At 47.6% G+C, this 25,225-nt stretch overlaps 1 protein-coding gene across 1 annotated transcript in view; it reads right to left on the reverse strand.

Moving 5' to 3' along the window:
* The window catches only part of CDH8 (cadherin 8), an 812,369-nt gene that overhangs the window by 418,864 nt on the left and 368,280 nt on the right, over positions 1-25,225 (reverse strand). The gene's annotated exons all lie outside the window — the stretch shown is intronic.

Raw genomic sequence — 25,225 nt, forward strand, 5'->3', positions numbered from 1 at the left:
AACTTATACTGCCAGCCAAAAACCAGAGTTATCAGCATTGCTGCTCGAGAACAACCTAGTGCGCATGCGCATGCGCATGAGCAAGACACCCATCCAAACACCTATCCCAGGAAAACCTCGGAAGAGAAGGAGACAGCACCACAACCCAAACCCAGAAGGCAATGAAAAGACCCAGGAAGGAACCACACGGAGGATCAGTGCAACCACAAGGACCCAAGGTAATCCACAAGCCGGGATAGAGTGAGGTTTCCCATGAGATTGGGTACCTCTGAGACCACGGCAGTAGTGCGGCCCCTGGCTGAATGCCGAACTGCGCAGTTCCTGACAGCACGTGCACCTACTCCGGTCCGGGAGCTGCAGGGAAACCAAACCCAGTCCATACGCACAGCAAGCCGACCAACGAGGAAAAAGTCCCTCGCGGCCAGCCTCACAAACAGGGGCTGCAAAACAAGTACACGAACAGGCCAGACCCTCCAACTGAGGGAGTCCGGCAGGTACAGCTCCTTGGCTTTTCCAGGCCTGGCTGGTAGCCCCTTGGGACTGAATTAGCGTAGGCCGTAGCGAGGCCCTCGTGGTCCCTGAACAACAATGAACCGGGTGCGCACCCATGGAACCATTGAACGGACTGCCAGGCGCCCCACCCCATACAATAGGTCCACAACTGCCCTAGCAAAAGGAGACCCGGGGACGACGGGCATAATCCAAACAAAGAAGCGACATTAGGGGGTGGGGGGCCCGAGCACAAGCCAAGCCAGCAACAACTGCCCATATGGGCGAGGTGACAGGAAAAAAGGCCGCCCGTAGCGCCCCAAACCACCTCGTCTGTCCCACTGTAAACCCATGGCTCGCTAAAGCAGAGCCTAACTGGCCCAGACCAGACACCGGGGGAAGGAATAGGGAAGGTCCCATAGTCCTAGAGCCTCCTAGAGAAAGGCCACTAACCAGGGACCCCAGTCCCAGCTATAGCAGGAACCACTTACCTGAAACAAGCTCTGGAGAATCTGCAGCGCAGAACCAAAAAAACAGGCTGATGGGTTGGGCTGGCCCGCCTCTTAAAGAGGTCAAGGGTGACCTGGGTCGCCCATATTGGATAGGGATGGGAGGCTAGCCTTTTTTTGCTTTGGATGGTTCTGGTGTGGAGCTGAAGCTCACTTTGTTATTCATTTATGATAGCCCTTGAGTTGAGTAAGGCACCTGCATACCAATCAATAATAGGTACAAAGTCTCCACCTGTGAAGCAGGCTTTGTTTGCAAAATTTTAAGCTATGGCTTCCAGTCCACATATCTCACCCTACAGCTGAATGGGCTACGCCTCCATATGCTTAACCCACTGTGCACAGCAAAGTCTGCTTGTAATTGACTTTGGGTGCAATATGTGGAAAAATGACATGTATTGTGACCCATTTATCTTCCTTGATAAGCACTGCCCTAACCTGTACAAATAGGCACTAAGACTATTGCACCTCTCACAGAATCACAAGGGTCTACATAGATTCCATTGCTGCCAAAAAATCAGGCCTTATTTTATATTCTGGTGATGTGGGAAAACTGCAAATAGCAGCTCCATCAACTTTTCTTCCCACACCATTACCCACAATTTAACAAAAAAACAGCACAGGTTCCACAAACACCAATTCAGCTCACATCTAGGGTTGATAGGAATATCTATGTGTACAATCCATGACACAATCAGCTTCTGCTTACAAAAAACCTTTGACAGCACCTCTGTGAGAACAAAAGGCAAGAAAGTGTTCCCAATTGGAACACCCATTTTTACTTGCCAACTTGAAGAGAAATGTAACGCTGCCAACTATGAATCAACCAGATTCTCCTCCAACATCATCCTTCACAAAATTTAAGGCCTCTTTTGGTCTGCTCTGACATAGCAGCCTACCTTATGTGCTGGGCATCAAGGGAAAATCAAATAGCTCCGCCAGCTTCAAACGTTTACATTGTATTTATTTTTAGAAAACATTTAGGAGATCGAGCCATGTTTTTCCAGCCCATTTCATATTATGTGCTTTGAGACTGCCTGGAAAAAGTATTACAGAGAAAAGCCTGCTTATTAATGTTCATCAGACATCAATACTGCATCATGTCAGATAGGAGAACATTCTGAAAGCCTGAATTATATCAACCTTGCTTTAGTTCAGTTCCAACCTTCAAACTCATTAGGATCTGAATCAAGCCAGTAGTATTCAGGTTTGTTCTCCACATCCTGCAGCTCAGTGCTCGGGATCATTGATAGGTTGGAAGAAAAGAGATGAAGGTCAGTAACCTACTTTCTTAAAAGGCAGACCACTAGCCATGGTGACTTAACGGCAAAGGGGCATAAGACTTGAAGATCAGTTGTATGATTGTGTGGGGAGAACTACAGCTATTAGATAAAAGACAAGCTACTTTTCATCACTACCCTCTCAGTTGATGAGGGAATGAAATCTTATCTGACTCACATTTGATATTTGATATTTGATATTTATTGGCATTTGTAAAGCGCTAACTTTCGCTCCGGAGGGAGCATCTTGGCGCTGAGCACACAGAAGGTCGTCTAGGGGGGCATGGATCAAATAGCTGCGAGGACTGAGGAGTCAGACTGAGAATAAATCCAGATTTTCAGAAATTTCCTAAATAGGCTTTCTGAGGGAGCGTGCCTAAGGTTGGGGGGGAGACGGTTCCATGCCTTAGCCGCCAGAAAAGAGAAGGTCTTTCCACCCTTGGATTTTAGTTTTATACGGGGTTCCGAAATGAAATTGGCGCCAGATGACCTCAAGCAGCGGGTAGGAGTGTAATGCTGGAAGCGCTTGGTCAGGTAGGATGGACCCAAGCCCCTGTTTGCTTTAAATACAGTGACTAAGAGCTTGAATAAGATTCTCTTATGGAGGGGCAGCCAATGAAGGGTGTTAAGGGCTGCAGAGGCTGAGGACCTACGGGGAAGTTTCAAAACAAGCCTGGCTGCTGCATGTTGGACACTCTGCAGCTTTTTCAGAGAGGACTTCTTGATGCCTGCTAGGAGGCCGTTACAATAATCCAGCCGGGCGAGGATAAGCGCCACCGCGACTGATTTCCTGGCTGTGATAGGCAAAAAATAAAAAAAATTCTTTAATTACCTGATCAGACTGAAACAGCGCCCAGCGGTAATGCGCACATGTTCATCGAAGCTGAGGGAAGCGTCAAATTGAACGCCCAAGTTGCGGGCTGAAGCAACCGCGCTTGGTGGTGCTTCGGAGTTATGAGGCCACCAGTCTTTGGGGGAAAAGAATGTGCCTTTACCTAGGGGAATTATTTCTGTTTTGGCGCTGTTGCATTTTAAATGATGCAGGTTAAGCCAAGAAAAGACTTCTGACAGACAGTTTTGGAATCTGGTGGCAGCATCCGGAAGTCTTTTATCGATAGTGACGACAAGCTGGTAGTCGTCATCGTAGGATGTCACTAGAATCCCATGTGACTCAATCAACGTGAGAAGGGGGGCCATATATACATTGAAAAAGAGGGGGCTCAGGATGGAACCCTGAGGTACCCCTGAGATGATGGATCGTTCATCGGAAAGAAAGGGGCCCAAGGAGACCGTTTGAGAGCGATTGGACAGGAATGAGGTTATCCAGGCAAGTGCGGAGCCCGAGACACCAATCTCACGCATCCTATTGATTAGAACAGCATGTGAGATGGTGTCGAAAGCCGCAGTTAGGTCGAGCAGGATGAGGACGGCCTGCCTGCCCTCATCCTGCAAGAACTTGATGGTGTCTGACAACTCAATCAAAGCGGTCTCTGTGGAGTGGCCGGAGCGGAAGCCAGATTGCTGTGGGTGCAGGATACCATGATTTTCCACAAAATTCTTTAATTCCTCATGAACTAGTTGCTCAGTGATTTTGCCTAGCGCAGGGAGGAGTGAGATTGGGCGCATATTAGACAAATCAGTAGAGGATTTATTTTGCTTTTTCATGAGGGGCTTGACTGTGGCCTTCTTCCACTCAGAAGGAACAATGCCGGAGTCGAGGGATTCGTTCACAATTGCATTGATTAGAGGGTTGACGGCCTCAACAAGATGGTGCAAGATGACTGGGGGGCAGGAATCCGTGGGTGCACCTGATTTGCAGGCTAGTATGGCTTTATGCGTTTGCAATAGAGAAACTGCTTTGAATTGGTTTAATGAGGGAATAGTTGTGTCTGGCTCTTGGGTAGGAATAGGTGCAGGGGGGAAGTCCTTGTGGATATTATTAATTTTCTCCTCAAAGAAATCAGCAATTTGATCACAGAGGGCTTGCGAGGGAGGGATTTCAAGTGCCAGTGCTTTGGGATGGGTAAAATATTTTACAATATTGAAGATCGTTTGTTGTTTCTGTTTAGCAGAGTCTATTGCTTGAGTGAAGAATGCCTTTTTTGCTTTTTTTATATTTGAGAGATATTGCTTTCTCTGGAGAATGTAGATGGATCTAGACGTTGGATCGTAGGTTTTTCTCCATTCTCTCTCCAAAAGCCTACACTTAAGGTGGCAGTCAGCGAGGGCCGGAGTATACCAGGGGGCATTAGGTTTCTTTTTTCCTCGAACAAGTTTTTGGATGACAGGTTTTGCATTGGCAGGGATTACTCTCTCAATCCACAGGTGGAAATTTGTGGAGTCTAGTGACACGTCACCCGTGATGGAAGGGGGGGGTACCACCGGTTGTGGGTTGAGTTTAATGTACTCAGCTACCTTTTTCCAATTAATAGGGAAGGGGGTGTGAGACAGTTTAATAGGAGGGGGGGGCGAGGTTTTGTTATTGATGGAAAAGGGAATGAGACAGTGGTCTGTCCAAATTTGTGGCACGGGGGTGGAAGCATCTAGGGAGGTCAAGTTTGTGCAAATGCCGTCCAAGGTGTGTCCGGCACAATGGGTAGGGAGGGAAACTAATTGGGAAAGACCAAAAATCTCAAGAGAGTGGCGGAAATTGAGAGTGTGGGGATCAGTATCGGATTCCAAATGAAGATTAAAGTCTCCAAAAAGGGTGAAGGTAGGGTATTAGGTAAGGAAAGCTGCCAGAGTTTCATCAAGGGAGTCCAGGAAAGTAGTGGCATTTCTGGGGGGGCGGTAGACGAGTGCTCCAGAAAAGGCGGAGGAGGAACTAGTTTGGATTACAAATCCCAGGGATTCACAGTCCTTGAAGGAAGCCAGATCAAATGTGTGGCACTTGAGTGCTTTTTTTACAATGATGGCCAATCCGCCTCCCCGACCAATGGGTCTGTCTCGCCTGAAGATGGTGTAATCAGGGGGGAGAGCGGTGGCAAGGTCGGGATTTGAAGCATCATGCAACCAAGATTCGGTAATGAACAAGGCATCAAGATTGGCTGTTATGATAAGATCATGGATGTCTTGTCCATGTCGAGCTAAGGATCTGGCATTGATAAGGCCGCCATTAAAGGAGGTTGTCTTATGCCGAGGACGAGGGGGAAGGGGGGTAATGGGGCTGGCGGGACTGGAAGATGACCAACCACACGATCGACAGGTGTAAGGGCCACACAGGTGGTCAGAAAAGGAATGCACACAGCAGGAAGGACTAGGTAAGGCGGAGCGCATAGACAGCAGCTCAGAAGAGTCGTACCTGAGTACAGGGGAAGTGGAAGCAGCGTGTCCTGCGCCTGGAGCGGTCTTGGCGCGGACGGGCGCAGACGGGCTTGGCTTAGGTGCGGCTTCGGCGCGTATCCGGCGCGCCCGCTGCGCCAGCCCGCTGCGCCGTCTGGTTGCTATGCACATTATGTAGGAAGGTAGGAGGGTGGGAGTAGGGCGCGACTAGAGCGCTCTCCCCGACTGCCTCACTCAAGATGGCGCCCACCGCCGCCGAGTATCGGCTAAGGAGCGGTAGGGCGGATTTAAAAGAGGAAGAAAGGTGTTTAGGGTGTCAGAGTGCCTAGATATCGATTCCCCTTAATTTTGAAGCCCCCAGAGAAGAATTCCAAACAGTTATAAAAACGAGTTAAAAGCGCTGAAAATGCGGTTTCACAATGCTGTTAAAAGTATAAATTCAGAATGCACGTTTTAGAACACAACAGTCGCTCGCAGCCCCAGTTCCCTCGCTAGGGAGAGCTTCTGAAGGGCGCAGAGCTCTGCAACAATTCGATTAAAATACACAAGGAGGGCGGGAGTAGGGCGCGACTAGAGCGCTCTCCCCGACTGCCTCACTCAAGATGGCGCCCACCGCCGCCGAGTATCGGCTAAGGGGCGGTAGGGCGGATTTAAAAGAGGAAGAAAGGTGTTTAGGGTGTCAGAGTCCCTAGATATCGATTCCCCTTAATTTTGAAGCCCCCAGAGAAGAATTCCAAACAGTTATAAAAACGAGTTAAAAGCGCTGAAAATGCGGTTTCACAATGCTGTTAAAAGTATAAATTCAGAATGCACGTTTTAGAACACAACAGTCGCTCGCAGCCCCAGTTCCCTCGCTAGGGAGAGCTTCTGAAGGGCGCAGAGCTCTGCAACAATTCGATTAAAATACACAAGGAGGGCGGGAGTAGGGCGCGACTAGAGCGCTCTCCCCGACTGCCTCACTCAAGATGGCGCCCACCGCCGCCGAGTATCGGCTAAGGAGCGGTAGGGCGGATTTAAAAGAGGAAGAAAGGTGTTTAGGGTGTCAGAGTGCCTAGATATCGATTCCAGTAAATTTTGAAGCCCCCAGAGAAGAATTCCAAACAGTTATAAAAACGAGTTAAAGGCGCTGAAAATGCGGTTTCACAATGCTGTTAAAAGTATAAATTCAGAATGCACGTTTTAGAACACAACAGTCGCTCGCAGCCCCAGTTCCCTCGCTAGGGAGAGCTTCTGAAGGGCATCACATCAATTACAGCTATCAGAGATATTTGCTAGTACCATTTAGATTAAACATGGTGTATTGAATTATGACGTTCCCAAATCAGAATGACTGCTGAGGCTCTACTTTATGTTTTTCTGTCTATACTTTGATGTGCTTCATCATAAATGTATTAAACCGGTTAAGACACTGCAGGGAGGCACTGCTGTTTTTGTAACAGTTACAAACTATGCTCATATAGTGTTGGATTTTAGACAAGCTATTCATAGTAGACAGAAACTGGGGGGTTAGTTTAATCTGATTTTAAATGTGTAAGCTGGCTCTATGATATCATGCACTTTTAAATATACAGTTAATATTATTTTCCTAATTACATGAAATGTTGAAGTAACTGCACTTTTATGATATTAAAGTTTTAAAATTGTATTAATTTTATGTTGATTCACCAATTGATTGATTGGCCGATTGACTAATTGAGTTAGCAGGCAAAGAGGCAAAAGTCTTGAAGAACAGTTCTGTGTTTAAAGAGTCTGGTGCGGAAACTGATAACATTGTGTGATAGAGGCTGAGGTACTGATTTCTCCTTCTTGGACTTGGAAATACAGTTTATCAGTGACTGGAAGTTTCTTGGTTATCGACAAGTTGAGTATCGCCATTTTGACCATTTGGAACATGTTTGACGTACTCTATCCCCTTGCTAGCTGAAGATATTTTTGTTGATGTTATTTTTTGAGGGGGGGAGGGGGATTGCCTTAAAGAAGGTCAATCCCGACCTTGACATTTCCCAGGTGAGAAAAAGTTTAATACTAAGTTCCCACAAATATTTAACTTAATCAGGTTGCACAAACTTCCTGAACGTTCTTGCAGTAGAACACCCATTCCCCTTCCACAGGAGATTTGCTGACGAGAAAAGCTCTGTATGAGGAAATCTTTTTCGAAGTGTGAAGACAAGTTTTGTGAACTATAAAAGTAGGATTGTGCTTGCTAAAATGGCTGTTTGTACAGCTAAAGGTAGTGGTAAGCTCATAAAAAGCTTTTTGAATCATATCAACAATACACAATGATTGCAAAAAAAAATGGCACGTAAGCATACAAAGTCCAATTTGTATTTGTTGATACGTTTTCCTTTTTGGGTTCCAAATTTCTCTGTAGTCAATATTTAGTCCAAACACAAATGGTACATGATTCTTGGTAATTCAGAAACACATCCAAGTACATCAATATTCATAAACACCGCAGCCGACACGTTTTGTCTTTTTCAAGGTTATGTCAATGAAAGAATATTCACTGGATTTCCATAACAGTGCATTTCATGTGTTTGTTGATTTTTCTTAATAGTCAGTTACCCGCGTTGTAACGTAATGTTTCCCTGTGGGAGTGGTATCCCCCTTAATAATGTATATTTATGTGTCATGATTTCTTGGGAATAGTTGATGTAAATCAAGTTCACTGAAATGCCATTAAGCAGTACCCTGATAAGCATGCTAATCCAAATTGTTGTGATGCGGGACCGGGTATGCAGTGTATGGGAACTGAAGGTAGATGTGCAGACATTAGGCTTAGCCACCACATGCCAGGTCTGGATCACAATTCACCATGATTTAACTGCTCTAGAGAATCCAAGTCAGTTGCACAACATCAATCAATACTAAAGGTCCAGATCAGTTCATGTTTAGTTTGTACATTTTCTGCTGCATATGATATGATTTGTTAAATGCAGGAGCCTAAAGTTTTTGATAGGACTAGCTTTCTAGTCTTGATTCTAGCTCATGCTTCTTTCCTCCTTCATCCTACACTTCCTGTTTATTTTTGTTATTTTTTACATACTCTTTTCCATACCTTCTTTCTACCTTTGACACTGTTTTTCTTAATCTTTGTTTCTTCTTCATTCTCTTTTCTTCACTTTCTCCCTTTTGCTCTGGGTAAGAATCAGATGCTGAAAAATGAATGCTGGTGCTACCAGCTGCAACTACGGGCACAAAGTAAGCACTGCATGGAGGACACATTCATAGACATAACGTTGAAACTCATCAAGTGAGAAGTACAATACCTATGTGTCCAGCACATTGGACATAATTGTTTATATAATTGTGGGCTAATTCAAAGTATGTTTTGCATTGATGATTTCATCATTACCAGGATAAGGCAATTTCTTCAGCCATATGGTGAAAGTGACAATGTTAGCAATAACCAATATGTTTATATCCCTCAACTATGTTCTCTTAAAACACACTCAGAATAGTCTTTTCAAGATCCAGCAAAGCCAGGATGCAGTTAGTCACATGTATGAAGGGGTAAAATGGTGGAGGAGGGGGCGTGGTCTGCACATCTAACATGATGGATGCAATGAGGCAACACTGCACTATACTACCCCAATTATCTGCCCAAATACCCTCTCCTCGCCAGCCATTGGCTACCAAATCACCAATAATCATCTCTCCAATGCGAAATTGGAAACTCCAAGCACTCAATGAGTCAAATGATGCGTTGTATTTAGAAAATCCACTGTTGTTTAGTCGAACATTCAAACACTTCACATTGCTGTTAAGATCCTTGTCAACGCATGTTTCATCTGTTATTTAAAGGGATGGATGGGGAAGAGGCAGTGGACATTCGGGGATCAGTTTGAATACACAATTTTTATGAGATATGTGGCCTTAGCTATGCACTCTATTCCTGCAATTAGAATTGTTACCATATCCTATTCACTTCTATGATCTCCTGTCTAAAAGTGATGCAGGTATGTGTGAGTGGAGGCAAGGTTCTTTTTTATCGATTGTTGTTTCATTATCAAATATAACTTGTTTGCCTCTGTTTGTTACATATGCTGTTGTCTCTCAGCATAATCTCCTACGCCGACGACACCCAGCTGATCCTCTCCCTGACCAACGACCCCGCCGCCGCCAGAGCCAACCTGCACGAAGGGATGAAAGAGGTAGCCGAGTGGATGACGACCAGCCGCCTGAAACTGAACTCGGACAAGACGGAGGTCCTCATCCTGGGCTCCTCTCCCTCCGCCTGGGACGACTCCTGGTGGCCTCCCGCCCTGGGCACCGCACCCAAACCGACAGACCATGCACGCAACCTGGGCTTCATCCTGGACTCCTCCCTCTCCATGACCAGGCAAGTCAACAACGTCTCCTCGGCATGCTTCAACATCCTACGCATGCTACGGAAGATCTTCTGGTGGATCCCCACCGAGACCAGGAAGACCGTCACCCAGGCCCTCGTCACCAGCCGACTGGACTACGGCAACGCCCTCTACGCCGGTACCACCGCCAAGCTCCAGAAGAGACTCCAGCGGATCCAGAACGCCTCAGCCAGACTCATCCTCGACATCCCACGAACCAGCCACATCTCCGGACATCTGAGAGACCTTCACTGGCTCCCCGTCAACAAAAGAATCACCTTCCGCCTCCTCACCCACGCACACAAAGCCCTACACGACCAAGGCCCGAGCTACCTCAACAGCCGAGTCAACTTCTACGCTCCCAAACGCCACCTCCGATCAGCCAACCACGCCCTCGCCGCCGTCCCCCGCATCCGAAGAGCGACTACAGGAGGAAGGTCCTTCTCCTACCTGGCCGCCAAGACCTGGAACTCCCTCCCTCCCGACCTGCGCCTGACCCAAGACCACCTCTCCTTCAGGAAGAAGCTGAAGACCTGGCTGTTCGAGCAGTAGCGGCTCCCCCCCCCCCCCCCCCCCAGCGCCTTGAGACCCTACGGGTATGTAGCGCGCTTTATAAGTGTCACTGATTGATTGATTGATTGGTCTCTTACAATACCCTAACAGATTTCATTGTACCTTAACCCAAAGAGCTCGCTCTTATCCTGGCAACCACCTGTATGCTATTGTATAGCTATGTTTGTTAGACAATGCCGTCCACTGTCACATTCACTCTATTGACAGCTAGCAAACTCAGCAAGGGAATTGTTCAAAGTAATCAAGGCCCTGATCAACCCACCCACTGATAGTGGTCCCTCCGAAACTTCAGAGCAGAGGTGTAATATTCTGGCCTCATATTTCCTCTAAAGTAACTTATATCTACAGCTGCTTTAAAACGGATGGAGACCTCACAACAGAGTGGGAAAAAGACCATGAACTAGCACCCTCACTACAGGTCATCACTAACTTCCCAAGTATGGAACAGAAGGTTCTAGACACCTTATTAGAGATGGTGAAGTCTGGCTCGCCCCTGGACCCTGCACCTCTTCCTATTCTTAAAACAGTAGCACCCATTATTCACCTATTTTATTGAAGATTATGAATCAGTCACTAGAAACAGGCTTATTTCCAGTGGCATGGAAACATGCTGTGACAAACCCTCTACTGAAAATACCTATGCAGATCAATCGCAACCAGGGTACCTTCGCCCCATCTCCTTGCTACCATATGTTGGCAAGCTATTAGAAAAACATGTCAATAGAAATCTGTCAGAATTTCTAGAGATTAACCAATGCCTTTACCTCAGACAGATGGGTTTCAGGGCACAACGCAGTACAGAAACTGCCCTGCTGGTTGTGGTGGAGGAGCTAAGACAATCATTAGACCAGAGGAAACCACCTTCATTGCTCCTATTAGATCTGAGCGCTGCTTTTGATACAGTGGATCGTCGTATATTACGCAGAAGGCTCTCAGACATTGGGATCAGGGGCATGCCGTTCAAATGGTTGACATCATTTCTGAGTGATCAGACATTTCAAGTACAGGAAAATACCACTCTTTCGAAAATCATGCCTCTGAAATGTGGCAACCCACAGGTCTCGTCATTGAGTCCATCACTTTTTAATGTCTATGTTGAGCCGCTTGCTAAAATTGGACTGGAAATTGAAACATTTATGACTTTGTATGCCGATGATACGCAGTTGGTTATTTTCCTGGACCCCAAAAAACTGCAGGGATGGTGAGAGACTATCTTCCTTCTTAGTAAAAGTTAAAGAGTGGATGACAACAAGTTGCTTAAAGTTAAATCGTGATAAAACTGTGCTACTGCTCCTTGGAAATCAAGCAATACCCAGGCCCATCATAGACTGGCCAGCATGCCTAGGTAATCCAACCATTCCCACAGAAATAGTAGAATACCTAGGATTCTGGCTAGAAACGGATCTCTCTATGGTGACACAGGCCAAGAAGGTTACAGCAACTTGCTTCGGACTTCTCAGAAGTCTGCGTAAAATCCGAGACAGAATTCCCATACAACTACGGAAAAACAATGGTTCATTCTCTAGTCACTTTGTGATTCGGTTATGGAAACTCATTGTTCCTGGGGGCATCTAAATATGTCACTCAAGGACTGCAGGTGGCCCAGAACGCAGCCCGGTACGGGAGTCAGTAAACAAGCATCTACTTAGACTCCACTGGCTCTCAGTAGAAGCCAGAATGAAATTCAAGGCCCTGGCTATTATACATAGAGCACGGCACAATAGAGGCCCAAAAAAAGTTAGGAGGCTAGTCTCTCCCTACATCCCAAAGAGGCAGTTGTGATCTGGCACGGAAGAACGCCTAAAACTGACAAAGGTTAAGAGGGAGAAATGGGGAGGAAGATCTTTCTCCCACCTAGCTCCCAAACTCTGGAACTCCTTGCTGTTTGAAAACAGACTGATAGACAGAGAACTACAGTCCTGCAAAGATATCAAGACTTGGTTGTTTATGCAAGGCATGGTTTGCCCGTATTCAGTACCTGACCGTGCAGCGCTGGGAAGCCTAAGGGCAGCCATGCTCTTTACAAGTCCCAATAATAATAATAATAATCATAATAATAAATGTACTCTCTTGAAATCTGTCTAAGGGAAGCTGTACTAACTGCATATTTGCATCTATGATTTACAGTAAATGTGACTTGTTAACACTTGAAAATCAATAAACAGATGAACGAAAAAATATGAATGGGCAAATGGTGGACAAGGAGCAAAATATGTATTTTTATGTCATCAGAATACAGTATTTTTTATGGGATCTCATACCTTATATGCACTTCTTCATTTAATACAGCTACAGCAGGAACACCAAATCATTGTGTCTATTTGAGGATGTTTGTAAACTGTAGAAAGGCATCGTAAGTTTGCACTTACTAGGCCTTTGCAATACATTACATTCAATTTGTGCATTCAAAGCAATGACACCCAGATACTACATCATGATTGAAAACAGGACCAAGATTATTGCCAAAACTGTCCAAACACACCATAATTTACAGTTTCCATATTATACTACATAATCAAAGGTTTATACGTTTTATTTAACATTAAATAAAACCATTACATGAAAAAAAGCATAAAATGTCGCAGAATTCAATGGTACCCCCCCCCCCCTTTAATGCGAGGCTTACCAATAAAAAAATCCTTCAGGTCGAAAAGGTAATTTTACATTAAACTTGTTTAAAGTGAATTTAGAGTTTATACAATGCGGATAAGCTCCAATAAATACCTTCCTGGTCTTAGTGCACAACAAATTACAAATAACAAAATACACTTCATGAGCATCATTAAAATGCACGTTTAGGTGGTAGGACCTTTGTGGGTTTAATGTTGCTTGACTCTACAGGAATGGTTCAGCGTTGCACAAAGTAGTCCCTTATTGTGAGGCTCAACAAAGACACACTAGTGGCCCAAGGACCTTAGAACAAACATGTTCAGAGTGCATTAACAGGTGTGCAAAGCATGCTAGTCTGTAAAAAATAACACATTACTCTCCATAAGACAAAGGCCATTTGCTCTTTGACTGTGCGTAAGTCAGCGCTGTTGAGGGTTCCGCTTCGCACAATCCTTAACAGATTAACTTAACAGAGCGTGGATTGAACAACATGCAATTATAATGAGTATGGATATAGTGGATTCTTATTTTAAGGATGCATCAGGGTCATTTTGGAGTCATGAGGCATATTTACGAGCCCCTTGCACCACTGGAGCATCACAAAATCATGTCTACGGGGTCATGCAAAACCGGTATGCGTGGCTTTGAATGGCTCAAAGATATGGGAATAAGACAAGGCAGCATAAATCATTGCATTGCCTTATTCTGTGCTCAGGAGGCATTCCCTGGGCATTATGGTGGGTTTTCCCATGCAACACCCACGGAAACCTGGGAAAGTACTAAAACCTTATGCCTCCCGAGGTGAGGAGTAACCAGGAGAAATATCTTATATACCTCTTAGGATGATGCCAATTCTATATTCTGTGGCCAGACATGAATCCCAAGTTATTTTTCAAACATTGTCAAGAACTAGACTAAACCAACATTGAGGGTGATATTTGAAGGGTTCATACATTTGGTGGCTGCGTTTCTGAAGGTATGAACCCCCAGCAGTGGCGTAACAAAGGCCCTCGTATCCCCGCGGAGCGGGGGCCCGAGCTCCTTGGGGCCCCCTCAACATAGTACACTGGCCTGAGAGCTACTGAGTCAGTCCAAGGGGGGGCCCTCCATGTACGTTGAAGGTGAGCCTCCTCACGTTTTGTTACGCCACTGACCCCAAAGTGATTAAGCAGTTTCCTTAGATGGCATCTGTGTTCTGTTAGAAGTCCAGACAGAGGTATATTATGTGGATTCATGTTTCCTCTCTTTTTCCATATAATCTACACTTGGAGCAATCTGCTGAGATAATCCATGGTGGTACACTGTCCAGTGTTGGCAGGGCACCAAAGTGATACCGCGTTAATTTACTTTTTAAATGATGAGAATAACTTGAATTCAAATAAGATTGGGGACCGAATGAAAAGCGAATATGGTGAGCGAAAACAGTACCAGTATCTAGAGGCAGTTGGATAGCATGCCATAGAGTTTTCCTGCATCATGCTACTTTACCAACTTGATGATTAAATCGTGAAAGTGTGCTGTTCACATATGCTCATAAAAGATATAAAGCTAAAGTTAACAGAAGCCAAACACCTCTTAGAACTAATAGTAGATCTTAAAAAGATAGGAGGAAACTTAAACTGACCAAAAATATCAAACAGATGAATAAGAAGATCAAAAAGGATGTGAAAAGGTAGAGGATAATAGGGCAAAGAAGGACATTCAACTCTAAGCATCTATATATTTAAAATCTTTTCATTAGGAGAAATCAGGGAACCCCTGAAAAACAATTGTCATAAAAATTCAAAAGTGTACCAGTGAGAAAGCTAGTTTGGAAATTTAGCATTACAAACTTTAGACATAATAAACTTCAAATGATGGGGGTGTGGCTTGGCCGGCTGCAAGATGGCTACACTCTGAGTGGGCTCTGCCGGCCAAGCTTCATTATCCGTTAATATCCGGCAGACATCTACACCCTTACTGCACTTTAATGTTGCTGTCTGAATCTGCGTGGTGAGGGGACTTGACTGTTCCGACTCCTATTCTCTGACCTGACCCAGCTGCTGAGATACATCATCCATGTGATGCGTGGTCCTTCGCGCCGGAGCCTGAGGGGGTTGCATCTGCCGCTTCCGGAGCTGCGTGTGCCCTGGGCGCCCCATTCTGTTGCTGTGAGATCTGAGACAGCGTGCTGCAGCATTCGGTGAGTGGCGCTGCCTCGGGGGCTTCACTGGTAGGGCTGGGGGCTTGACAGCTGTACGGCCTGGTGCGGGGTGCCACGGCCGAGGCGCTGCCGCTCTTGTTCAATCTCCCCCGGCCGCATCTGATGGCCGCCTCTGGTTCCCGGGCCCGGCGTCGGGAGCGGTGGATCCCCCACATATCCCTGCTGGTTTCGCGGCTGTCTGGTGCGCACCACCCCGCTTGCCTCATCACCTGACCGGCTGGACTAGCATGGTGCGCACTGTCTACCTCTGGCCCTGATTCTCCCGGTGGCCCGTCTGCGCCTGCTCCTTTCTGCTACCGGCCCTGGGCTCCCACTACTCACTGCAAAGTGGAGATTTGCCTCCTGAATTACGGCGGAGCTGTACCCGCGGCCGACTGGGGGCACACTGCTTTGTTTGATCTCAGCTCTGACCTGGGTCGCTGAATCAGCTGTTGCCATTGAATTCATGAGCTCCGGAACTGAGGCCCCAGCCCACGGCCCCTTGCACTGCAGGCCCGCCCGCCCCTACTGGTGGGGCCTGGTTCTCTAGAAGTATTGTGTATTAGCATCCTCCATCCTCACCTCGACCAGCTCACTCCATACTTGCTGGATGCCTGTGGCCTGGGAGGTGCTTTCGTGGGGCTCAATCCTTTCCACGCAGTGGCACAGACTGCCTGCTGGGGTGCTGGGAATCACCATTTTATGGGTGTCCCTGAGGTGCTGCCTCCCCCTTTCTGCCAGGCTCCAGGTGGACCATCCCATGTTTCCCGTAGGGGTGATTGCCCCCCCCCGGCTTGGCCTTTGGATGCTCCGTCATTACCCCATAGGATTGGTGCCTCGGTGGGGCTGTTCATCTGGCGCCCTGCTGACACTCTTCTGCTCTTTGTCTTCCGAGGGCGGTGGCGCTGGGGCGAGACCTGGCTGGCCTTCCTCATTTGACTGTAGTTCCTGCGGGAGGTGGTCAATAATGGGACATTGTTAGCTCTACTACTTCTCTGTTTTGGATGCCTCCTGCCTCTTCAATTGGCCTGGGGGCATCTCTCCCGAGCTGCTGCGGCCTCCATCGGAGGGGTACTGTCGGACTTTTACTCACCTCACGTAACTGGGTGCTGGTGGGCGGTGTGCCCCCGCCCTTGTACGCTGCTATTTAACCTCGAGTAAGCCTCACCTCCTGCAGTAGGGCCTCTCATCATGGGGAAATCAGACCCAAAACAGCCCAAGATTGCTTTTGAGCTCCGTAGATCCTCCCAACAGGACGGTGGGGGCTCAGACATCACCGACTCTGCTACCACGATGGACGCCCCCCCTAATCGGGATGATCACCTCAAGGCAATCATGGATGTCAAGTCGACCGTGACCGGAATTGCAACTCAGTTAGACCAGCTCTCACCCGGTCTTGACTCAGTAAAGGCCCGGGTAGACTCTCACGACAATCGCTTACTCCAGCTCGAGTCCAGGGTGTCGGACGCCGAGGACGCTGACACTCAAGATCGCTAAAAACTACTCAAGATGGACAAAATCTTGGCGGTAATCCGTGAGAAGAATGAGGATTTAGAGGCCCGCTCCCGCCGGAGCAACCTCCGCATTACGGGCCTTCTGGAATACACCAACATCGCTACGATGGAGGATTTTGTGGAACAGCTGATCAAGGAATTTTTTGGCAATGTCCTCTCCCAGATGTTCATTGTGGAGCGTGCTCACCATTCCTTGGGTCTGCGTCCCGGTCCTGGGTTGCCTCCGCATCCTATCATTGCTAAAATCTTGAATTACCGGGACCGGGACGCCATTCTTTGTGCGGCACGTGATAAGGGCACCATTAACCACCAGGGGAATGCTCTCTCCTTCTACCGGCACTACACTCTCACTGTTCAAGCGGCTAGGTGAGAATTCCTTCCTGCCAAGCACATTCTTCAGAAGCATGACGTTTCGTACTCATTGGCCTATCCGGCGAAGCTGAAAGTCCTTCAGGGTGCCAAAACACTTGCCAAGAAACCCAAAAAAGAAGCCCGATCCTCCCCCCAAGTCTCAGCTTAACGGTGCTGATCCTCTCAGTGACAATGATTGACTGTGCGGACATAGTTCCTTTTTTTCTTAACCCTGTTTTGTATGATGTCTAACACTGCCCAAGCTTGGCTACCCTGCTGCTATGCAGGGGTGTATGCCTAGCCCTGCCATGCCCCCACGGAATGATACCCTACTCTACAGTAGCTTTTTCCTCTCCCAGTTGTGGGTTCCAGGGTTGGGGCGGGGGAGTTTCTCAGCCTAATTGAGGGGTTGGAGTGAGTGCGGGGTTGGCGTTTTTTTCTATGATTAGGTTGGTTGGGTTGGGTAGGGGTCTTTTGTTTGGTGGTCTTATGCTCCTTTATTGGGGATGTGGCTTTACTTTGTCACAGTTTGCTTAATATGTACTGCTTTCGGTGGTCTGAGTTGCGACATTGCACTGTGCTTTATGCCTCTTCTTGCCTCTAGTCAATCGTTTTTCACATTGTATGTATGTACTGCTTCTTTGGCCCCGCCTTCTGACTGTTTACTGTATCTGCTGGGTCTGGGTGTCGGGGGCATTGTTCCTGCTTTCTTGCTACACACCTACCTGTTCCAAGCCTGCGCTCTCTTCACACTGCCCTGCTAGCCAACGTCCCCGATGCATGGATGTCACCTGCCCACGGCACTCCCCACCGCGCTGCTGACTGCTACACTTAGGGCCACTTCCTCATGACTGACATCGTCTGCTGGACCTGGAATGTCCGTGGCCTGAATGACCACCGCAAGGACAAACTGATTCACTCACACTTACAGCGACACCGGGTGGAGGTTTGCCTCTTGCAGGACACGCACCTGCTTCCCAGCTCCCTCACCAGAGTCCAGGCAGGCTACTGGGGTGAGTCACACTCTTCTACCTACTCTTCATATGCTTGGGGGGTTTCTATTCTGATACGCAGGGGTCTCCCTTGACACACTGCTCAGGTAATTGTAGACCCTGAGGGCAGGTATGTTATCCTCCACGGTTCATTATTGGCCCAGCCGGTGACGATCGCCACGGTCTACGGTCCCAACTCGGACGATCCAGACTTTTTTAATCACATATGGCACCTCATCTCCACTTGTGGCCCTGTGGCTGTTGTCTGGGGAGGGGACTTTATTGTCACCCTATTGGCGGCACTCGATAGGTCCGGTCCCATTGCTTCCCACTCGCGCGCCACCGCGCCCTCACTTCCATCTTAACTGATAATTCCATTTACGATGCTTGGTGCCACCTTCGGCCTGATGCCCGTGAGGGAACCTGTGTCACCGGGTCGAGGGGATGTTAGTCAAACATAGATTTTTGGCTGACCTCCCCAGATGTCCTGACCTGGCTCATTGATACAACACACATGGCGCGCACATTCTCTGACCATGCGCCGGTACAAATTAGCCTCTGTCTTCCCCACTCTCCGCAACGTGCATTCGCCTGGCATCTCCCCCCCCACGCCCTGCGAGGACATTCAAACGGCTATCATTAATTATTTCGACTTAAACACGGGATCTGTGGACTCGGCATCCATGCTTTGGGAAGGTTTCAAGACTGTCATTCGGGGTGAATGCATTTCCAAACAGGCCGGTGTTGTGCGATCCATCCACACCTCCCTGACGAGGCTCGAGATGGAGATAAAGGATCTGCATGCCGCCCAGGTTGTGCATCCCAGTCCTGATAAGTTGCCACTCATAAGTAAAAAATACACAGAGTTCTCTGAGGAGGCAGACCGCAAACTCTCCTTCTTCGGAGAGGGCGACCACCCGGGCCATACCTTAGCTAATCTACTCCGCCCACTCGGGCGGCTTCCTTCATTTTGGCCATAAGCGAGGGGGGTCCGTCCAGAACTACCTCCCTAGAGGAGATCAAGTCGGCCGTTTGAGATTTCTACTCACAGCTATATTCTGCAACTACCCCCCGACACGGGAGGCCTTTGATCAGTACTTTGAGTCTATTTCGCTGGTCTGGATTGAAGACTATCACCGGACGTTTTTAGATGAACCGTTCACTAAGGAGGCCCCGGGCCTGGATGGCCTACCGGTCTCTTTCTTCAAAATGTATGCAAATCTTCTAGAACCACACTTGGCAGCTATGTACAATGAATCTTTCGATAACGGGGTTTTCCCTCAGTCTCTCCGCGAGGCCATGTTAACCCTGCTTCTCAAACCCGATAAGCCTGCAGACCGTCACGATTCCTACTGCCCTCTTTCTTTAATTAATATCGACAATAAAATCTTTGCCAAACTGATTGCCTCTGGTCTCACGCTACTCATGCCCCTCATTGCTCTTCCGGACCAACTTAATTTGAATTTGAATTTAAAAATATTTATTGAGCGCTCGTACACCAAGCGGTTTCATGGCGCTGTAGAGGAAAATGATACCTGAGTGAGAGGGTGATGCGGCTTAGATTTAAAAACCTGTGCGAACAAATTGGTTTTTAGGGTGCTCCGGAACTCCAGATACGAGGGTGTTGATCTCATTTGGAAAGGTAGAGAATTCCAAAATTGTGGAGCAAGAACGGAGAACATTGAGCCTCCCATTCTGCTCTTCTTGAATCTGGGCACCACCAGTAGGGACAGAGAGGAAGATCGAAGTTGTCTGCTGGGGATGTAGGGGACGATTTTTGACGTGATAAAAGATGGGGCTGTTCCTGCAAGAGCCTGGAACGTGATGTATCCCATCTTAAAGAGGGGCCATTCTCTAATTGGGAGCCAATGGAGGGATCTGAGAAGGGGAGTGGTGTGGTGTGGCTTGGGTAAACCATAGGACAGGCGGGCAGCTTGGTTTTGCACAAGTTGGAGGCTCTGGATGGCGTAAGCGGGGGCGCCGTTGTATAGGGCATTCCCATAATCCATCTGGGAGAGGACCATGGCCATCAAGATCAATTTAAGGGCTGAAAAGGAAAAAAAACATGAGATCTTGCGAATGGTGCGCAAAGTAAAAAAATAGGAAGAGACCACTGTGCTGATCTGAGAGTGTAGGGTCAGTTGTTGGTTGAGGGTGATTCCCAGTGTCTTAACAGCGGGGGAGGGAGAAGGGGGGGACGACCAAAGGAGGGGGGCCAGAAGAAGGGGGACCAAGGGTTGAGTTTGCCGCCAGTGAGAAGAAGCTCGGTCTTATCAGGGTTGAGCTTGAGGTGGTTAAAGCACATCCAATCCCTGATAAAGACCATCACCGACCGGAAAATAAAAATAGAATCGGTTAAAAATGAGTTGGAAGTCATCGGCATAGTTAAACACCGTGACCTCCATCCTCTGCAGAGCACAAATGAGCGGGCGGACATATAAATTGAAAAGAATGGGGGAGAGAGAGGAGCCCTGAGGGACGCCACATAGCACTTTGCGGGCCTCGGAGGAAAAGTTTGCCAGGTGGACTGCCTGTGAGCGGTCGCTCAGGAACAAGCTGATCCAGGCCAGGGCAGAACCTCCAATGCCTGCCGCCTCGACACGGGAAAGGAGGATGGTGTGATCAACCATGTCGAAGGCGGCTAACAAATCGAGGAGAACCAATGCCTGAGGGAGATTAGCATCTTGCCCCGCTCGGAGTGTGTCAATGACAGAGAGCACCACTTTTTCGGTCGAATGGAGGGGGCGGAACCCTGCTTGGCATGGTGATAGATAGCCGCTGTCCTCTATAAAAGAGCTAAGGACTTTGGTTACGTGGCGTTCGAGGACTTTAGCCAGGTAGGGGAGGAGGGAAATGGGCCGATAGTTTACTAGCACTGTGGGGTATGCGCCTGGTTTTTTCAAGATTGGAATGATGGTGGCTTATTTTTGACATGAAGGGACAGTGCCTGATTTGAGGGTCTCATTGAGTAAGGTGAGGGGGGGAGATGGGCAAGTGAGGAAGATATCGCGCAGGATGTAGGTCGGACAGATGTCAGCGGGGGATCCCGACTTGACGCATGGAGCAAGGAGAGGAAAGTTTCTTTAGATAGTGGGACTATGAAGTCGAGGTGGCAGGTGTTGGGTTGTGGGTCGGGGTTTAGGAAAGCTTGGGAGGGTGGAGGTATATTGGCCTTAATATGTGCAATTTTATTGATGAAGAAGTTGTTCAGCCAGTCGCACAAGTGCTGGGAAGGTACCGGCCTGGATGAGGTCCTGTCCGAAGAGGCTAATTCGAAGACTGTGGCAAAGATTTCTCTGGGTTTGTTCTCTGCCCGGAGGATCTTGTTTTGAAAAGTAGCAGGTTTTGGCATCAAGGATGGCTTTCTTGTACTCTGCCTGGGTGGAGGAGTACAGTGATTTGGAGGCTGTGCAGTAAGTGCGTCTCCACGCACGTTCTGCGCGGCGGGCGGCCAGTTTTTTCTCCTTAAGTTCTGGGGTGAACCATTTGTTGACGTCGTGGGCGCATCTTACCCTAATGCGTCTTAGGGGTGCCACCTGATCGCAGGCGTTGGACAGCCAATTATTTAGTATTGCTGCCTGAAGGGATGGGGCCTGTTCCTCTATTACCCATTTGGCTTCATTCCTGGCAGAGCTACCTAGCACAACCTCCGTACCATTTTTTCAGTTCTACATCAAATCAATCCCAATCTTCCTGTGGTTGCTGCCCTGCTGGAGGCTACAAAGGTGTTTGATACGCTTGAGTGTCCCTTTCTATTCTACCTCTTGCCAAGCATGGGCTTCGGCGAAATATTCATCTGCAAGATTAAGCTCCTTTACACCAGCCCCTCGGCACGGCTTTGCATCAATGGCCAGATCTCCGACCCCATTAGCATTGAGCGTGGCACCCAGCAGGGCTGTCCACTATCGGCCATGCTTTTTGCCATCGCAATGGAGCCCTTGGCTGCTAGGCTCCGGCAGCAACACACCCACAGGAGAATTGGTTTCTCGGCCCGCTCCCTTCTCGTCTCCATGTATGCGGACAACGTCACTTTATACGTCCGTCACCCTCAGGATAACCTCAGCCCCCTGTCGGGTATGACATTCTAACTCTCCCAATGTCTGTCGGTGGTTTGGGTGCTCCTGATTTCAGGATTTATGCCCTGTGTGCCCAGGCCAGCTTTCTGCATTTTTGGATTCACCCTACCCCTTATCAACCTCACTTTGCTGTTGAGATGTATGCCGCATCCCCCTGGTCTTTATCCACGGCACTGTTTCTGCCGGTGGTTCGTCTGGGGGCGGAGGTGGACACCGTGGAGACATTGCGCTGGTCCTGGTACAGCCTTCGCTGGCTCTCCAATCTCCCCTTACTCTCTGCCAATGCTATGCCAATAGTGAATCACCCTGTTTCCCCCCACTCCAGCCTTCGGGCATGTCTAAACAGGCAACACATTTGGGTTTACGGACGGTGGTGGACCTTTACCCAGGGAACACCTTTTATCCCCTTCCGGACTCCTCTGGCCCGTTGGACACGCTTTTATTTTACCAGCTGCATGCTATCTGCCGGAAGCTACTCTCTACATTCCCTCAGATCCTTCTCTCTAATCTGGCTCTTGAGTTCATGTATACATCCCGTCCCCACCCAAATTATCCACAGACCGTGCGCGGAAGGCTTGGGGTGCGGATCTCGGCATGGACTTTACACAGGCTGACTGGCTTTACTGCTGTAATCAGATGAAGAAGCTGTCGCCTAATTATCGGCTCCATCTGATACATTTTAAGTTCCTGCACAGGTCGTACCGCACCCCTGCTCAGCTACACAAGCTTGGGCTCATTCCCACAGATGCCTGCATGTGTTGCGCTCCCCCTGCTGCGGATTTTGCACATCTGGTGTGGTTGTGCCCTAGGATCTCCGAATTCTGGCAGGTGGTGTGCTCTACTGTTTCCGACATTACTAGCACTACGGTGCACCCTGACCCTTCCCTGTGCCTACTAGGTTTCGTTAAGTTCTGTCCAGATGCTTCCCGACGCCTAATAGCGATGCTGCTGGTGTCGGAGTTTTGGGACTTATTACCCGCCAGGTCCCATCCTGTTGATATTTGGGGCCCTTTGGTGACTTACCTCCACCCCGTGTCTCTCCCAGCGGAGCTGCTTCTCCCGCACTCCCCGCCGGCTCTTCGCCTGCGGCGGCCGCTGATGCTAGCTGGTGTCTGCCTTTCTCTTCCGTGTAGGCCCCCTCCGCCAGAGTCACCCACCACTGATGGGATGGTTGAGTGTATGGCCCCCATATGTCAAGGGACCCCCGTGAAATGATGCCTGTGATTCCAGCCTTAATGAGGTTATGTTCTTTGCATGGGGCAGCCGACCTGATTTTGACGCTTGACTTGGGCTGTAATGTGTTCATGCGAGTTGCTATATAACACTGTGTAATGTGTCTGACTTGAATTTCCTCAATAAAGGTTTTCAAAATTAAAAAAAAAAACAAATAAAAATACATAATGCGGATACTAGTCATTTTGAATGCTGCCCACTTCTGAGTGCCCACGGTTTTAACACTAAAGAAGGACTATCTTGGCGAATGGTGAAAATAGATGACAGACAGTAGTAATATGTCTATTTTATCATTAATAAATGAATATCACTTACACCTGTCACATAAATGGCGTACATCAGGGGTTTTGATCCACACAGACAAATTCTGTGCTCGATTTTCAGGGTAACCAAACACTATGCAAAATCTTTTCATTTGTAAACATTGTATGGACAGTGATCCCACGTGAATATGAAGAAAACCCTGCACTATGATTGGACAGCCCTGGAACTGGCACAGTGCAATGTAGACTTTCTTTTATCTTTATTTCAATAATTGGAGTGGGTCGGAGCTTTAAAACGTTCTGCCATGTCCATAGGGAGTTGACCTCTCAAGCATGAAGTTTCTAGAGAAAGTCCTCAACTGCAGTGTCTAGGACTACCACATCCCACTGAGCTCTTTAAACTTAAAACCTGCTCTTATCATCAAGGAACTACATTTCACTGCAATAATTTCAGGATATACATGCCCTGAGCTTATCCTCCCTCACATGGCTTTAAATATATTTTTAATAAAGTGATGTAATGCACACTGTAGCTAATTGCCAATTTCCTGTAGTGGACAATAGTGAATGTAATGAATAACAGTTCATCACATTTATAGTGTTGTCTCTTACATGACAAAAATAATTAAATACACAAGTAAAGGATTTCTTGGAATAACTTTGAATAACATTCAAATGGAAGTGTGTGCTAGTGGTTGCAAGTGATCACACCAACACTCATTTTTGGAGGTCAGGAATAATTTGTTATCATTACGTTTTGTGGCAGAGCATGAGAGAGAAAGACAATAAGGAGAAAAAGGCAAGGTAGAGAAAAATAGAAAAAAAGTGATGGAAAAAGCATGAGAAGAAACTTCAAACATGAGATAAAACAGCAATTGTTGGATTCCTGCGGAAATAGGCAATAGATGAAATCAAGGCCAAGCAGCCTAGAAATTAGGCAACCCTGGCATTTGTAGTGCAGGCTGTATTCTCATAAAGATATTTCGGTCCCATGCATATTTTTTACGAATTAACCTCTGGAACTTCTCTGTTGAGAAGGCTAGCACAATCAAACCAATTAACCGTCAAGAATTGAAAATAACTCTCAACTAACAGCAACAATATTTGGGGCCATATTTATGAAATAGTGGTAAAGTGCAGCAAGCCGCCTTCCTGTGCTGTACAGCATCACTGCAAATGGGCAAGAATTTGCTGTATTTATAGCAATATGGACATTCTTGTCCTTTTCCCTACACTGGTGCACAATGGGCTACCTAAAGCCAACGTAGGCACCCTTTTGCCATGGTGCAAGGATGCCTGTGTTGCTTGCAGGATTGTTTTAGTGCAGGAAGGGGCACCTTCCAGGACAAAATCAATTCTGAGAGGCTTTCTCCTCTTTCTATCATTGCTGCACACATATGATAGAGGAAAAACAAGGTAATACAGATATTTTTCCTCGTTCCACCTCCCCTTAGGAGGTGTATCTTTTTGGCGCAGTCCCAGGGTTGCCTGTTCTTGTAAATCTGGGAATGCATAAAAAATCAAT

Source organism: Lissotriton vulgaris, chromosome 12 (assembly GCF_964263255.1).
Source record: "Lissotriton vulgaris chromosome 12, aLisVul1.2, whole genome shotgun sequence".
Lineage (NCBI taxonomy): Eukaryota > Metazoa > Chordata > Amphibia > Caudata > Salamandridae > Lissotriton > Lissotriton vulgaris.